Below are 16,622 nucleotides of genomic sequence, written 5' to 3' on the forward strand. Positions count from 1 at the left end.
GGAATCTTTGGTGGTGGCACCGGATGTTGGGGGATGCACAGTCACACCCAGACGTGCTCGACAGGCCTCCTTTTACTTTTCTTTTCGGAGTCATTTTTTTTTAAACAAAATGCCTCTTGGCCCGGCGTGCTGGCTCACGCCTGTAATCCTAGCACTCTGGGAGGCCGAGGTGGGCGGATTGCTCGAGGTCAGGAGTTCGAAACCAGCCTGAGCAAGAGCGAGACCCCATCTCTACTATAAATAGAAAGAAATTCATTGGCCAACTAATATATATCTATACAAAAAAAAAAATTAGCCGGGCATGGTGGCGCATGCCTGTAGTCCCAGCTACTTGGGAGGCTGAGGCAGCAGGATTGCTTGAGCCCAGGAGATTGAGGTTGCTGTGAGCTAGGCTGACGCCATGGCACTCACTCTAGCCAGGGCAACAAAGCGAGACTCTGTCTCCAAAAAAAAAAAAATGCCTCTTACCTCCCCATTATTGCATTTCCTTTTCTCTCTCTTTTCAAGCAGATTATGGGAGTACAAGTATTAAGGTTCCATGTATTGCCCGTGCCCCCCTCCCCCCTGTTGTCTTATTTATCTCTCATGCTTTAGCAGCGTATGGTGGGGGTACCAATGTTAAGGTCGGGTACATTGCCCTCTCCCCGCCTGCCCCCTCTGGTCAGAGCTTCAAGTGCGCCCATCCCCCAGTCGGTGCGCACCCACCCCATTCCTCATGGGTGTGTATGCCCATCCCCTCCCCCCACCCGCCCGACCCCCACCCGATGAAGGTGATTCCTCTACGTCCACTCAGGTGTCCGTGGGTTCCTACCAATTTGCCGGTGAGCACGCGCACGTGGTGCTCCTGTGTCCATTCTTGGGATACTTGGCTTACTGGAACGGGTTCCAGCTCCGGCCAGGAGAACACGAGAGGTGCCCTCTCACCGCCGTTTCTCATAGCCGAATAGCACTCCGTGGTGTCCACGCGCCACATTTTATGAATCCACTCGTGGATCGATGGGCACTCGGGTCGCTTCCACATCTTTGCAATGGTGAATTGTGCCGCCACAGACACCCGAGCGCAGGTGTCTTCTGCGTAGGCTGCGGGCCTGGCTCTTCTGAATGCCGCTAGCTCGGGACCCACGGGTGAACCTGGTCAGGGTACTTGCTCTAAGGAGCAGACTCTGATCCGGGCGGGCTACCGGTGTTTCTGTTTGCTCGTTTCTTTCTTCCATTTCGGGAAAGGCTTCCTTACTGGGTGTGGAAATCTCCTATGCCTTTCCTCGCCTCTTCTGTCAGCTTTAAAATTCTCTTTCAGTTGCCACCCTCACAAACGTCTCAGGAACGTCTTCACGGTGCCTTCGTTAGTGAAATGACCCTCAATGAAGCTGGAACCAAATCTCTAATCGCCCATTTTTAGCAAGTCCACAGCCCAGGGTGGTTGGGGTCCAATCCAGCCCCGGCCAGGCCCAGGCCCCTTGGACTGGGCCACAGGAGGACACAGAGTAGGGTCCCGGCCCCCACGGCAGCGGGTGCCGGCAGTTCTGCAAGGGCTTGGGGGGTTTCCACAGGTAGGAGATGGAGGGGACTGATGTCTTCAGCGCCCCCAAACCACCCCACCCATGGCACACATCCCGAGAGACGCCCCTACACTCGCTCCCCTCCCCTATGCGCTGTGCCCCGGCCCCGGTCCCGGGCGGATAGGCGGCAGCCCACACGCAGGGCGGGGGCGCAGCTGAAAGGGGTTGTGCTGGAGGGCGGCCCCTGGGGCCAAAGGCGACCGCCCGCGCATGCGCAGTCAGCAGCGGCGCACTGGGGTTGGGGGCGGGTAGGTGAGGGAGGCGAGGCCAGGAGAGGAGGGCGGCTGGAGGTCTCCACCTTGGCGGGTCCAGCCGTGGAGGCTGGAGGCGCATCTGGTGTGTGTTCGTGTGTGTGTGTGTGTGAAGACAGCCCCCCACCCCGCCGAGCCCACCACGCCCCGCACCCCAGCCCCGTGGAGACCTCGGGACCCGGCCAGCGAACTCAACCAGCCCGGCCCGGCCCCGAGTGGGTCAGCGCCGGCGCGGGGCCTGGGGCGGGAGGAGGTGCGGGGAAGCGCAGAGACGCTCGGCTTCTTGAGCCGGGCTGGGGCGCCCTCCGCCGTCTAGGGCCACACCACCCTGAACGCGCCCGATCTCGTCTGATCTCGGAAGCCAAGCAGGCTCGGGCCTGGTTAGTACTTGGATGGGAGACCGCCTGGGAATACCGGGTGCCGTAGGCTTGTATCTTATTTTATTTTTTTTTTTTTTGCCTCTTGTTCTGTCCCCATTCGGAGAGCGCGGCGGCAGTCTGGGGGGCGGGGGGTCACCCCCACCCTCAGCGCCCGCCACGGTGCCTGGCGCCCCAGCCCGCTCCGTGGGGCCTCCTCTTGCCCCAAGCCGCAGCACCGCCGCCACGAGGCAGCAGGCGTGGCACCTGGACTGTCGGGCCTCAGACCAAGGGTCTGGGCTGTGGGAACCGACACGCTGGAGGAAACCTTGAGAGTCTGAGAGGGGAGGCAGTTGCAGAAGAAGGCCGGGATGTCATTTTGAGGGAGTTGTGACCAGAACTCGTCCCGTTGATTTTGGCGTTCTATGGGCTACACGTAGGAATCTTTGGTGGTGGCACCGGATGTTGGGGGATGCACAGTCACACCCAGACGTGCTGGACAGGCCTCCTTTTACTTTTCTTTTCGGAGTCATTTTTTTTTAAACAAAATGCCTCTTGGCCCGGCGTGCTGGCTCACGCCTGTAATCCTAGCACTCTGGGAGGCCGAGGTGGGCGGATTGCTCGAGGTCAGGAGTTCGAAACCAGCCTGAGCAAGAGCGAGACCCCATCTCTACTATAAATAGAAAGAAATTCATTGGCCAACTAATATATATCTATACAAAAAAAAAAATTAGCCGGGCATGGTGGCGCATGCCTGTAGTCCCAGCTACTTGGGAGGCTGAGGCAGCAGGATTGCTTGAGCCCAGGAGATTGAGGTTGCTGTGAGCTAGGCTGACGCCATGGCACTCACTCTAGCCAGGGCAACAAAGCGAGACTCTGTCTCCAAAAAAAAAAAAATGCCTCTTACCTCCCCATTATTGCATTTCCTTTTCTCTCTCTTTTCAAGCAGATTATGGGAGTACAAGTATTAAGGTTCCATGTATTGCCCGTGCCCCCCTCCCCCCTGTTGTCTTATTTATCTCTCATGCTTTAGCAGCGTATGGTGGGGGTACCAATGTTAAGGTCGGGTACATTGCCCTCTCCCCGCCTGCCCCCTCTGGTCAGAGCTTCAAGTGCGCCCATCCCCCAGTCGGTGCGCACCCACCCCATTCCTCATGGGTGTGTATGCCCATCCCCTCCCCCCACCCGCCCGACCCCCACCCGATGAAGGTGATTCCTCTACGTCCACTCAGGTGTCCGTGGGTTCCTACCAATTTGCCGGTGAGCACGCGCACGTGGTGCTCCTGTGTCCATTCTTGGGATACTTGGCTTACTGGAACGGGTTCCAGCTCCGGCCAGGAGAACACGAGAGGTGCCCTCTCACCGCCGTTTCTCATAGCCGAATAGCACTCCGTGGTGTCCACGCGCCACATTTTATGAATCCACTCGTGGATCGATGGGCACTCGGGTCGCTTCCACATCTTTGCAATGGTGAATTGTGCCGCCACAGACACCCGAGCGCAGGTGTCTTCTGCGTAGGCTGCGGGCCTGGCTCTTCTGAATGCCGCTAGCTCGGGACCCACGGGTGAACCTGGTCAGGGTACTTGCTCTAAGGAGCAGACTCTGATCCGGGCGGGCTACCGGTGTTTCTGTTTGCTCGTTTCTTTCTTCCATTTCGGGAAAGGCTTCCTTACTGGGTGTGGAAATCTCCTATGCCTTTCCTCGCCTCTTCTGTCAGCTTTAAAATTCTCTTTCAGTTGCCACCCTCACAAACGTCTCAGGAACGTCTTCACGGTGCCTTCGTTAGTGAAATGACCCTCAATGAAGCTGGAACCAAATCTCTAATCGCCCATTTTTAGCAAGTCCACAGCCCAGGGTGGTTGGGGTCCAATCCAGCCCCGGCCAGGCCCAGGCCCCTTGGACTGGGCCACAGGAGGACACAGAGTAGGGTCCCGGCCCCCACGGCAGCGGGTGCCGGCAGTTCTGCAAGGGCTTGGGGGGTTTCCACAGGTAGGAGATGGAGGGGACTGATGTCTTCAGCGCCCCCAAACCACCCCACCCATGGCACACATCCCGAGAGACGCCCCTACACTCGCTCCCCTCCCCTATGCGCTGTGCCCCGGCCCCGGTCCCGGGCGGATAGGCGGCAGCCCACACGCAGGGCGGGGGCGCAGCTGAAAGGGGTTGTGCTGGAGGGCGGCCCCTGGGGCCAAAGGCGACCGCCCGCGCATGCGCAGTCAGCAGCGGCGCACTGGGGTTGGGGGCGGGTAGGTGAGGGAGGCGAGGCCAGGAGAGGAGGGCGGCTGGAGGTCTCCACCTTGGCGGGTCCAGCCGTGGAGGCTGGAGGCGCATCTGGTGTGTGTTCGTGTGTGTGTGTGTGTGAAGACAGCCCCCCACCCCGCCGAGCCCACCACGCCCCGCACCCCAGCCCCGTGGAGACCTCGGGACCCGGCCAGCGAACTCAACCAGCCCGGCCCGGCCCCGAGTGGGTCAGCGCCGGCGCGGGGCCTGGGGCGGGAGGAGGCGCGGGGAAGCGCAGAGACGCTCGGCTTCTTGAGCCGGGCTGGGGCGCCCTCCGCCGTCTAGGGCCACACCACCCTGAACGCGCCCGATCTCGTCTGATCTCGGAAGCCAAGCAGGCTCGGGCCTGGTTAGTACTTGGATGGGAGACCGCCTGGGAATACCGGGTGCCGTAGGCTTGTATCTTATTTTATTTTTTTTTTTTTTGCCTCTTGTTCTGTCCCCATTCGGAGAGCGCGGCGGCAGTCTGGGGGGCGGGGGGTCACCCCCACCCTCAGCGCCCGCCACGGTGCCTGGCGCCCCAGCCCGCTCCGTGGGGCCTCCTCTTGCCCCAAGCCGCAGCACCGCCGCCACGAGGCAGCAGGCGTGGCACCTGGACTGTCGGGCCTCAGACCAAGGGTCTGGGCTGTGGGAACCGACACGCTGGAGGAAACCTTGAGAGTCTGAGAGGGGAGGCAGTTGCAGAAGAAGGCCGGGATGTCATTTTGAGGGAGTTGTGACCAGAACTCGTCCCGTTGATTTTGGCGTTCTATGGGCTACACGTAGGAATCTTTGGTGGTGGCACCGGATGTTGGGGGATGCACAGTCACACCCAGACGTGCTCGACAGGCCTCCTTTTACTTTTCTTTTCGGAGTCATTTTTTTTTAAACAAAATGCCTCTTGGCCCGGCGTGCTGGCTCACGCCTGTAATCCTAGCACTCTGGGAGGCCGAGGTGGGCGGATTGCTCGAGGTCAGGAGTTCGAAACCAGCCTGAGCAAGAGCGAGACCCCATCTCTACTATAAATAGAAAGAAATTCATTGGCCAACTAATATATATCTATACAAAAAAAAAAATTAGCCGGGCATGGTGGCGCATGCCTGTAGTCCCAGCTACTTGGGAGGCTGAGGCAGCAGGATTGCTTGAGCCCAGGAGATTGAGGTTGCTGTGAGCTAGGCTGACGCCATGGCACTCACTCTAGCCAGGGCAACAAAGCGAGACTCTGTCTCCAAAAAAAAAAAATGCCTCTTACCTCCCCATTATTGCATTTCCTTTTCTCTCTCTTTTCAAGCAGATTATGGGAGTACAAGTATTAAGGTTCCATGTATTGCCCGTGCCCCCCTCCCCCCTGTTGTCTTATTTATCTCTCATGCTTTAGCAGCGTATGGTGGGGGTACCAATGTTAAGGTCGGGTACATTGCCCTCTCCCCGCCTGCCCCCTCTGGTCAGAGCTTCAAGTGCGCCCATCCCCCAGTCGGTGCGCACCCACCCCATTCCTCATGGGTGTGTATGCCCATCCCCTCCCCCCACCCGCCCGACCCCCACCCGATGAAGGTGATTCCTCTACGTCCACTCAGGTGTCCGTGGGTTCCTACCAATTTGCCGGTGAGCACGCGCACGTGGTGCTCCTGTGTCCATTCTTGGGATACTTGGCTTACTGGAACGGGTTCCAGCTCCGGCCAGGAGAACACGAGAGGTGCCCTCTCACCGCCGTTTCTCATAGCCGAATAGCACTCCGTGGTGTCCACGCGCCACATTTTATGAATCCACTCGTGGATCGATGGGCACTCGGGTCGCTTCCACATCTTTGCAATGGTGAATTGTGCCGCCACAGACACCCGAGCGCAGGTGTCTTCTGCGTAGGCTGCGGGCCTGGCTCTTCTGAATGCCGCTAGCTCGGGACCCACGGGTGAACCTGGTCAGGGTACTTGCTCTAAGGAGCAGACTCTGATCCGGGCGGGCTACCGGTGTTTCTGTTTGCTCGTTTCTTTCTTCCATTTCGGGAAAGGCTTCCTTACTGGGTGTGGAAATCTCCTATGCCTTTCCTCGCCTCTTCTGTCAGCTTTAAAATTCTCTTTCAGTTGCCACCCTCACAAACGTCTCAGGAACGTCTTCACGGTGCCTTCGTTAGTGAAATGACCCTCAATGAAGCTGGAACCAAATCTCTAATCGCCCATTTTTAGCAAGTCCACAGCCCAGGGTGGTTGGGGTCCAATCCAGCCCCGGCCAGGCCCAGGCCCCTTGGACTGGGCCACAGGAGGACACAGAGTAGGGTCCCGGCCCCCACGGCAGCGGGTGCCGGCAGTTCTGCAAGGGCTTGGGGGGTTTCCACAGGTAGGAGATGGAGGGGACTGATGTCTTCAGCGCCCCCAAACCACCCCACCCATGGCACACATCCCGAGAGACGCCCCTACACTCGCTCCCCTCCCCTATGCGCTGTGCCCCGGCCCCGGTCCGGGGCGGATAGGCGGCAGCCCACACGCAGGGCGGGGGCGCAGCTGAAAGGGGTTGTGCTGGAGGGCGGCCCCTGGGGCCAAAGGCGACCGCCCGCGCATGCGCAGTCAGCAGCGGCGCACTGGGGTTGGGGGCGGGTAGGTGAGGGAGGCGAGGCCAGGAGAGGAGGGCGGCTGGAGGTCTCCACCTTGGCGGGTCCAGCCGTGGAGGCTGGAGGCGCATCTGGTGTGTGTCCGTGTGTGTGTGTGTGTGTGTGTGTGTGTGTGTGTGTGTGTGTGTGTGTGTGAAGACAGCCCCCCACCCCGCCGAGCCCACCACGCCCCGCACCCCAGCCCCGTGGAGACCTCGGGACCCGGCCAGCGAACTCAACCAGCCCGGCCCGGCCCCGAGTGGGTCAGCGCCGGCGCGGGGCCTGGGGCGGGAGGAGGCGCGGGGAAGCGCAGAGACGCTCGGCTTCTTGAGCCGGGCTGGGGCGCCCTCCGCCGTCTAGGGCCACACCACCCTGAACGCGCCCGATCTCGTCTGATCTCGGAAGCCAAGCAGGCTCGGGCCTGGTTAGTACTTGGATGGGAGACCGCCTGGGAATACCGGGTGCCGTAGGCTTGTATCTTATTTTATTTTTTTTTTTTTTGCCTCTTGTTCTGTCCCCATTCGGAGAGCGCGGCGGCAGTCTGGGGGGCGGGGGGTCACCCCCACCCTCAGCGCCCGCCACGGTGCCTGGCGCCCCAGCCCGCTCCGTGGGGCCTCCTCTTGCCCCAAGCCGCAGCACCGCCGCCACGAGGCAGCAGGCGTGGCACCTGGACTGTCGGGCCTCAGACCAAGGGTCTGGGCTGTGGGAACCGACACGCTGGAGGAAACCTTGAGAGTCTGAGAGGGGAGGCAGTTGCAGAAGAAGGCCGGGATGTCATTTTGAGGGAGTTGTGACCAGAACTCGTCCCGTTGATTTTGGCGTTCTATGGGCTACACGTAGGAATCTTTGGTGGTGGCACCGGATGTTGGGGGATGCACAGTCACACCCAGACGTGCTCGACAGGCCTCCTTTTACTTTTCTTTTCGGAGTCATTTTTTTTTAAACAAAATGCCTCTTGGCCCGGCGTGCTGGCTCACGCCTGTAATCCTAGCACTCTGGGAGGCCGAGGTGGGCGGATTGCTCGAGGTCAGGAGTTCGAAACCAGCCTGAGCAAGAGCGAGACCCCATCTCTACTATAAATAGAAAGAAATTCATTGGCCAACTAATATATATCTATACAAAAAAAAAAATTAGCCGGGCATGGTGGCGCATGCCTGTAGTCCCAGCTACTTGGGAGGCTGAGGCAGCAGGATTGCTTGAGCCCAGGAGATTGAGGTTGCTGTGAGCTAGGCTGACGCCATGGCACTCACTCTAGCCAGGGCAACAAAGCGAGACTCTGTCTCCAAAAAAAAAAAAATGCCTCTTACCTCCCCATTATTGCATTTCCTTTTCTCTCTCTTTTCAAGCAGATTATGGGAGTACAAGTATTAAGGTTCCATGTATTGCCCGTGCCCCCCTCCCCCCTGTTGTCTTATTTATCTCTCATGCTTTAGCAGCGTATGGTGGGGGTACCAATGTTAAGGTCGGGTACATTGCCCTCTCCCCGCCTGCCCCCTCTGGTCAGAGCTTCAAGTGCGCCCATCCCCCAGTCGGTGCGCACCCACCCCATTCCTCATGGGTGTGTATGCCCATCCCCTCCCCCCACCCGCCCGACCCCCACCCGATGAAGGTGATTCCTCTACGTCCACTCAGGTGTCCGTGGGTTCCTACCAATTTGCCGGTGAGCACGCGCACGTGGTGCTCCTGTGTCCATTCTTGGGATACTTGGCTTACTGGAACGGGTTCCAGCTCCGGCCAGGAGAACACGAGAGGTGCCCTCTCACCGCCGTTTCTCATAGCCGAATAGCACTCCGTGGTGTCCACGCGCCACATTTTATGAATCCACTCGTGGATCGATGGGCACTCGGGTCGCTTCCACATCTTTGCAATGGTGAATTGTGCCGCCACAGACACCCGAGCGCAGGTGTCTTCTGCGTAGGCTGCGGGCCTGGCTCTTCTGAATGCCGCTAGCTCGGGACCCACGGGTGAACCTGGTCAGGGTACTTGCTCTAAGGAGCAGACTCTGATCCGGGCGGGCTACCGGTGTTTCTGTTTGCTCGTTTCTTTCTTCCATTTCGGGAAAGGCTTCCTTACTGGGTGTGGAAATCTCCTATGCCTTTCCTCGCCTCTTCTGTCAGCTTTAAAATTCTCTTTCAGTTGCCACCCTCACAAACGTCTCAGGAACGTCTTCACGGTGCCTTCGTTAGTGAAATGACCCTCAATGAAGCTGGAACCAAATCTCTAATCGCCCATTTTTAGCAAGTCCACAGCCCAGGGTGGTTGGGGTCCAATCCAGCCCCGGCCAGGCCCAGGCCCCTTGGACTGGGCCACAGGAGGACACAGAGTAGGGTCCCGGCCCCCACGGCAGCGGGTGCCGGCAGTTCTGCAAGGGCTTGGGGGGTTTCCACAGGTAGGAGATGGAGGGGACTGATGTCTTCAGCGCCCCCAAACCACCCCACCCATGGCACACATCCCGAGAGACGCCCCTACACTCGCTCCCCTCCCCTATGCGCTGTGCCCCGGCCCCGGTCCGGGGCGGATAGGCGGCAGCCCACACGCAGGTCGGGGGCGCAGCTGAAAGGGGTTGTGCTGGAGGGCGGCCCCTGGGGCCAAAGGCGACCGCCCGCGCATGCGCAGTCAGCAGCGGCGCACTGGGGTTGGGGGCGGGTAGGTGAGGGAGGCGAGGCCAGGAGAGGAGGGCGGCTGGAGGTCTCCGCCTTGGCGGGTCCAGCCGTGGAGGCTGGAGGCGCATCTGGTGTGTGTTCGTGTGTGTGTGTGTGTGTGAAGACAGCCCCCCACCCCGCCGAGCCCACCACGCCCCGCACCCCAGCCCCGTGGAGACCTCGGGACCCGGCCAGCGAACTCAACCAGCCCGGCCCGGCCCCGAGTGGGTCAGCGCCGGCGCGGGGCCTGGGGCGGGAGGAGGCGCGGGGAAGCGCAGAGACGCTCGGCTTCTTGAGCCGGGCTGGGGCGCCCTCCGCCGTCTAGGGCCACACCACCCTGAACGCGCCCGATCTCGTCTGATCTCGGAAGCCAAGCAGGCTCGGGCCTGGTTAGTACTTGGATGGGAGACCGCCTGGGAATACCGGGTGCCGTAGGCTTGTATCTTATTTTATTTTTTTTTTTTTTGCCTCTTGTTCTGTCCCCATTCGGAGAGCGCGGCGGCAGTCTGGGGGGCGGGGGGTCACCCCCACCCTCAGCGCCCGCCACGGTGCCTGGCGCCCCAGCCCGCTCCGTGGGGCCTCCTCTTGCCCCAAGCCGCAGCACCGCCGCCACGAGGCAGCAGGCGTGGCACCTGGACTGTCGGGCCTCAGACCAAGGGTCTGGGCTGTGGGAACCGACACGCTGGAGGAAACCTTGAGAGTCTGAGAGGGGAGGCAGTTGCAGAAGAAGGCCGGGATGTCATTTTGAGGGAGTTGTGACCAGAACTCGTCCCGTTGATTTTGGCGTTCTATGGGCTACACGTAGGAATCTTTGGTGGTGGCACCGGATGTTGGGGGATGCACAGTCACACCCAGACGTGCTCGACAGGCCTCCTTTTACTTTTCTTTTCGGAGTCATTTTTTTTTAAACAAAATGCCTCTTGGCCCGGCGTGCTGGCTCACGCCTGTAATCCTAGCACTCTGGGAGGCCGAGGTGGGCGGATTGCTCGAGGTCAGGAGTTCGAAACCAGCCTGAGCAAGAGCGAGACCCCATCTCTACTATAAATAGAAAGAAATTCATTGGCCAACTAATATATATCTATACAAAAAAAAAAATTAGCCGGGCATGGTGGCGCATGCCTGTAGTCCCAGCTACTTGGGAGGCTGAGGCAGCAGGATTGCTTGAGCCCAGGAGATTGAGGTTGCTGTGAGCTAGGCTGACGCCATGGCACTCACTCTAGCCAGGGCAACAAAGCGAGACTCTGTCTCCAAAAAAAAAAAATGCCTCTTACCTCCCCATTATTGCATTTCCTTTTCTCTCTCTTTTCAAGCAGATTATGGGAGTACAAGTATTAAGGTTCCATGTATTGCCCGTGCCCCCCTCCCCCCTGTTGTCTTATTTATCTCTCATGCTTTAGCAGCGTATGGTGGGGGTACCAATGTTAAGGTCGGGTACATTGCCCTCTCCCCGCCTGCCCCCTCTGGTCAGAGCTTCAAGTGCGCCCATCCCCCAGTCGGTGCGCACCCACCCCATTCCTCATGGGTGTGTATGCCCATCCCCTCCCCCCACCCGCCCGACCCCCACCCGATGAAGGTGATTCCTCTACGTCCACTCAGGTGTCCGTGGGTTCCTACCAATTTGCCGGTGAGCACGCGCACGTGGTGCTCCTGTGTCCATTCTTGGGATACTTGGCTTACTGGAACGGGTTCCAGCTCCGGCCAGGAGAACACGAGAGGTGCCCTCTCACCGCCGTTTCTCATAGCCGAATAGCACTCCGTGGTGTCCACGCGCCACATTTTATGAATCCACTCGTGGATCGATGGGCACTCGGGTCGCTTCCACATCTTTGCAATGGTGAATTGTGCCGCCACAGACACCCGAGCGCAGGTGTCTTCTGCGTAGGCTGCGGGCCTGGCTCTTCTGAATGCCGCTAGCTCGGGACCCACGGGTGAACCTGGTCAGGGTACTTGCTCTAAGGAGCAGACTCTGATCCGGGCGGGCTACCGGTGTTTCTGTTTGCTCGTTTCTTTCTTCCATTTCGGGAAAGGCTTCCTTACTGGGTGTGGAAATCTCCTATGCCTTTCCTCGCCTCTTCTGTCAGCTTTAAAATTCTCTTTCAGTTGCCACCCTCACAAACGTCTCAGGAACGTCTTCACGGTGCCTTCGTTAGTGAAATGACCCTCAATGAAGCTGGAACCAAATCTCTAATCGCCCATTTTTAGCAAGTCCACAGCCCAGGGTGGTTGGGGTCCAATCCAGCCCCGGCCAGGCCCAGGCCCCTTGGACTGGGCCACAGGAGGACACAGAGTAGGGTCCCGGCCCCCACGGCAGCGGGTGCCGGCAGTTCTGCAAGGGCTTGGGGGGTTTCCACAGGTAGGAGATGGAGGGGACTGATGTCTTCAGCGCCCCCAAACCACCCCACCCATGGCACACATCCCGAGAGACGCCCCTACACTCGCTCCCCTCCCCTATGCGCTGTGCCCCGGCCCCGGTCCGGGGCGGATAGGCGGCAGCCCACACGCAGGGCGGGGGCGCAGCTGAAAGGGGTTGTGCTGGAGGGCGGCCCCTGGGGCCAAAGGCGACCGCCCGCGCATGCGCAGTCAGCAGCGGCGCACTGGGGTTGGGGGCGGGTAGGTGAGGGAGGCGAGGCCAGGAGAGGAGGGCGGCTGGAGGTCTCCACCTTGGCGGGTCCAGCCGTGGAGGCTGGAGGCGCATCTGGTGTGTGTCCGTGTGTGTGTGTGTGTGTGTGTGTGTGTGTGTGTGTGTGTGTGTGTGTGAAGACAGCCCCCCACCCCGCCGAGCCCACCACGCCCCGCACCCCAGCCCCGTGGAGACCTCGGGACCCGGCCAGCGAACTCAACCAGCCCGGCCCGGCCCCGAGTGGGTCAGCGCCGGCGCGGGGCCTGGGGCGGGAGGAGGCGCGGGGAAGCGCAGAGACGCTCGGCTTCTTGAGCCGGGCTGGGGCGCCCTCCGCCGTCTAGGGCCACACCACCCTGAACGCGCCCGATCTCGTCTGATCTCGGAAGCCAAGCAGGCTCGGGCCTGGTTAGTACTTGGATGGGAGACCGCCTGGGAATACCGGGTGCCGTAGGCTTGTATCTTATTTTATTTTTTTTTTTTTTGCCTCTTGTTCTGTCCCCATTCGGAGAGCGCGGCGGCAGTCTGGGGGGCGGGGGGTCACCCCCACCCTCAGCGCCCGCCACGGTGCCTGGCGCCCCAGCCCGCTCCGTGGGGCCTCCTCTTGCCCCAAGCCGCAGCACCGCCGCCACGAGGCAGCAGGCGTGGCACCTGGACTGTCGGGCCTCAGACCAAGGGTCTGGGCTGTGGGAACCGACACGCTGGAGGAAACCTTGAGAGTCTGAGAGGGGAGGCAGTTGCAGAAGAAGGCCGGGATGTCATTTTGAGGGAGTTGTGACCAGAACTCGTCCCGTTGATTTTGGCGTTCTATGGGCTACACGTAGGAATCTTTGGTGGTGGCACCGGATGTTGGGGGATGCACAGTCACACCCAGACGTGCTCGACAGGCCTCCTTTTACTTTTCTTTTCGGAGTCATTTTTTTTTAAACAAAATGCCTCTTGGCCCGGCGTGCTGGCTCACGCCTGTAATCCTAGCACTCTGGGAGGCCGAGGTGGGCGGATTGCTCGAGGTCAGGAGTTCGAAACCAGCCTGAGCAAGAGCGAGACCCCATCTCTACTATAAATAGAAAGAAATTCATTGGCCAACTAATATATATCTATACAAAAAAAAAAATTAGCCGGGCATGGTGGCGCATGCCTGTAGTCCCAGCTACTTGGGAGGCTGAGGCAGCAGGATTGCTTGAGCCCAGGAGATTGAGGTTGCTGTGAGCTAGGCTGACGCCATGGCACTCACTCTAGCCAGGGCAACAAAGCGAGACTCTGTCTCCAAAAAAAAAAAAATGCCTCTTACCTCCCCATTATTGCATTTCCTTTTCTCTCTCTTTTCAAGCAGATTATGGGAGAACAAGTATTAAGGTTCCATGTATTGCCCGTGCCCCCCTCCCCCCTGTTGTCTTATTTATCTCTCATGCTTTAGCAGCGTATGGTGGGGGTACCAATGTTAAGGTCGGGTACATTGCCCTCTCCCCGCCTGCCCCCTCTGGTCAGAGCTTCAAGTGCGCCCATCCCCCAGTCGGTGCGCACCCACCCCATTCCTCATGGGTGTGTATGCCCATCCCCTCCCCCCACCCGCCCGACCCCCACCCGATGAAGGTGATTCCTCTACGTCCACTCAGGTGTCCGTGGGTTCCTACCAATTTGCCGGTGAGCACGCGCACGTGGTGCTCCTGTGTTCATTCTTGGGATACTTGGCTTACTGGAACGGGTTCCAGCTCCGGCCAGGAGAACACGAGAGGTGCCCTCTCACCGCCGTTTCTCATAGCCGAATAGCACTCCGTGGTGTCCACGCGCCACATTTTATGAATCCACTCGTGGATCGATGGGCACTCGGGTCGCTTCCACATCTTTGCAATGGTGAATTGTGCCGCCACAGACACCCGAGCGCAGGTGTCTTCTGCGTAGGCTGCGGGCCTGGCTCTTCTGAATGCCGCTAGCTCGGGACCCACGGGTGAACCTGGTCAGGGTACTTGCTCTAAGGAGCAGACTCTGATCCGGGCGGGCTACCGGTGTTTCTGTTTGCTCGTTTCTTTCTTCCATTTCGGGAAAGGCTTCCTTACTGGGTGTGGAAATCTCCTATGCCTTTCCTCGCCTCTTCTGTCAGCTTTAAAATTCTCTTTCAGTTGCCACCCTCACAAACGTCTCAGGAACGTCTTCACGGTGCCTTCGTTAGTGAAATGACCCTCAATGAAGCTGGAACCAAATCTCTAATCGCCCATTTTTAGCAAGTCCACAGCCCAGGGTGGTTGGGGTCCAATCCAGCCCCGGCCAGGCCCAGGCCCCTTGGACTGGGCCACAGGAGGACACAGAGTAGGGTCCCGGCCCCCACGGCAGCGGGTGCCGGCAGTTCTGCAAGGGCTTGGGGGGTTTCCACAGGTAGGAGATGGAGGGGACTGATGTCTTCAGCGCCCCCAAACCACCCCACCCATGGCACACATCCCGAGAGACGCCCCTACACTCGCTCCCCTCCCCTATGCGCTGTGCCCCGGCCCCGGTCCGGGGCGGATAGGCGGCAGCCCACACGCAGGTCGGGGGCGCAGCTGAAAGGGGTTGTGCTGGAGGGCGGCCCCTGGGGCCAAAGGCGACCGCCCGCGCATGCGCAGTCAGCAGCGGCGCACTGGGGTTGGGGGCGGGTAGGTGAGGGAGGCGAGGCCAGGAGAGGAGGGCGGCTGGAGGTCTCCACCTTGGCGGGTCCAGCCGTGGAGGCTGGAGGCGCATCTGGTGTGTGTTCGTGTGTGTGTGTGTGTGAAGACAGCCCCCCACCCCGCCGAGCCCACCACGCCCCGCACCCCAGCCCCGTGGAGACCTCGGGACCCGGCCAGCGAACTCAACCAGCCCGGCCCGGCCCCGAGTGGGTCAGCGCCGGCGCGGGGCCTGGGGCGGGAGGAGGTGCGGGGAAGCGCAGAGACGCTCGGCTTCTTGAGCCGGGCTGGGGCGCCCTCCGCCGTCTAGGGCCACACCACCCTGAACGCGCCCGATCTCGTCTGATCTCGGAAGCCAAGCAGGCTCGGGCCTGGTTAGTACTTGGATGGGAGACCGCCTGGGAATACCGGGTGCCGTAGGCTTGTATCTTATTTTATTTTTTTTTTTTTTGCCTCTTGTTCTGTCCCCATTCGGAGAGCGCGGCGGCAGTCTGGGGGGCGGGGGGTCACCCCCACCCTCAGCGCCCGCCACGGTGCCTGGCGCCCCAGCCCGCTCCGTGGGGCCTCCTCTTGCCCCAAGCCGCAGCACCGCCGCCACGAGGCAGCAGGCGTGGCACCTGGACTGTCGGGCCTCAGACCAAGGGTCTGGGCTGTGGGAACCGACACGCTGGAGGAAACCTTGAGAGTCTGAGAGGGGAGGCAGTTGCAGAAGAAGGCCGGGATGTCATTTTGAGGGAGTTGTGACCAGAACTCGTCCCGTTGATTTTGGCGTTCTATGGGCTACACGTAGGAATCTTTGGTGGTGGCACCGGATGTTGGGGGATGCACAGTCACACCCAGACGTGCTCGACAGGCCTCCTTTTACTTTTCTTTTCGGAGTCATTTTTTTTTAAACAAAATGCCTCTTGGCCCGGCGTGCTGGCTCACGCCTGTAATCCTAGCACTCTGGGAGGCCGAGGTGGGCGGATTGCTCGAGGTCAGGAGTTCGAAACCAGCCTGAGCAAGAGCGAGACCCCATCTCTACTATAAATAGAAAGAAATTCATTGGCCAACTAATATATATCTATACAAAAAAAAAAATTAGCCGGGCATGGTGGCGCATGCCTGTAGTCCCAGCTACTTGGGAGGCTGAGGCAGCAGGATTGCTTGAGCCCAGGAGATTGAGGTTGCTGTGAGCTAGGCTGACGCCATGGCACTCACTCTAGCCAGGGCAACAAAGCGAGACTCTGTCTCCAAAAAAAAAAAAATGCCTCTTACCTCCCCATTATTGCATTTCCTTTTCTCTCTCTTTTCAAGCAGATTATGGGAGTACAAGTATTAAGGTTCCATGTATTGCCCGTGCCCCCCTCCCCCCTGTTGTCTTATTTATCTCTCATGCTTTAGCAGCGTATGGTGGGGGTACCAATGTTAAGGTCGGGTACATTGCCCTCTCCCCGCCTGCCCCCTCTGGTCAGAGCTTCAAGTGCGCCCATCCCCCAGTCGGTGCGCACCCACCCCATTCCTCATGGGTGTGTATGCCCATCCCCTCCCCCCACCCGCCCGACCCCCACCCGATGAAGGTGATTCCTCTACGTCCACTCAGGTGTCCGTGGGTTCCTACCAATTTGCCGGTGAGCACGCGCACGTGGTGCTCCTGTGTCCATTCTTGGGATACTTGGCTTACTGGAACGGGTTCCAGCTCCGGCCAGGAGAACACGAGAGGTGCCCTCTCACCG

General features: G+C 59.8%; 6 non-coding genes across 6 annotated transcripts; all 6 read left to right on the forward strand.

The window, feature by feature from the left end:
• Window positions 1-2,120: 2,120 nt before the first annotated feature.
• Window positions 2,121-2,239, forward strand: LOC142863131 (5S ribosomal RNA). The gene has a single exon (XR_012914025.1). It is a non-coding gene; the product is annotated as a 5S ribosomal RNA (ribosomal RNA).
• A 2,486-nt stretch (window positions 2,240-4,725) lies between these two features.
• LOC142863132 (5S ribosomal RNA) lies at window positions 4,726-4,844 on the forward strand. Its single transcript, XR_012914026.1, has one exon. It is a non-coding gene; the product is annotated as a 5S ribosomal RNA (ribosomal RNA).
• A 2,519-nt stretch (window positions 4,845-7,363) lies between these two features.
• On the forward strand, window positions 7,364-7,482 carry LOC142863133 (5S ribosomal RNA). The gene has a single exon (XR_012914027.1). It is a non-coding gene; the product is annotated as a 5S ribosomal RNA (ribosomal RNA).
• Window positions 7,483-9,970: 2,488 nt separating this feature from the next.
• LOC142863135 (5S ribosomal RNA) lies at window positions 9,971-10,089 on the forward strand. Its single transcript, XR_012914029.1, has one exon. It is a non-coding gene; the product is annotated as a 5S ribosomal RNA (ribosomal RNA).
• Window positions 10,090-12,606: 2,517 nt separating this feature from the next.
• On the forward strand, window positions 12,607-12,725 carry LOC142863136 (5S ribosomal RNA). The gene has a single exon (XR_012914030.1). It is a non-coding gene; the product is annotated as a 5S ribosomal RNA (ribosomal RNA).
• Window positions 12,726-15,211: 2,486 nt separating this feature from the next.
• On the forward strand, window positions 15,212-15,330 carry LOC142863137 (5S ribosomal RNA). Its single transcript, XR_012914031.1, has one exon. It is a non-coding gene; the product is annotated as a 5S ribosomal RNA (ribosomal RNA).
• Window positions 15,331-16,622: the final 1,292 nt, after the last annotated feature.

This window comes from Microcebus murinus, chromosome 21 (assembly GCF_040939455.1).
Source record: "Microcebus murinus isolate Inina chromosome 21, M.murinus_Inina_mat1.0, whole genome shotgun sequence".
NCBI classification, from domain to species: Eukaryota; Metazoa; Chordata; class Mammalia; order Primates; family Cheirogaleidae; genus Microcebus; species Microcebus murinus.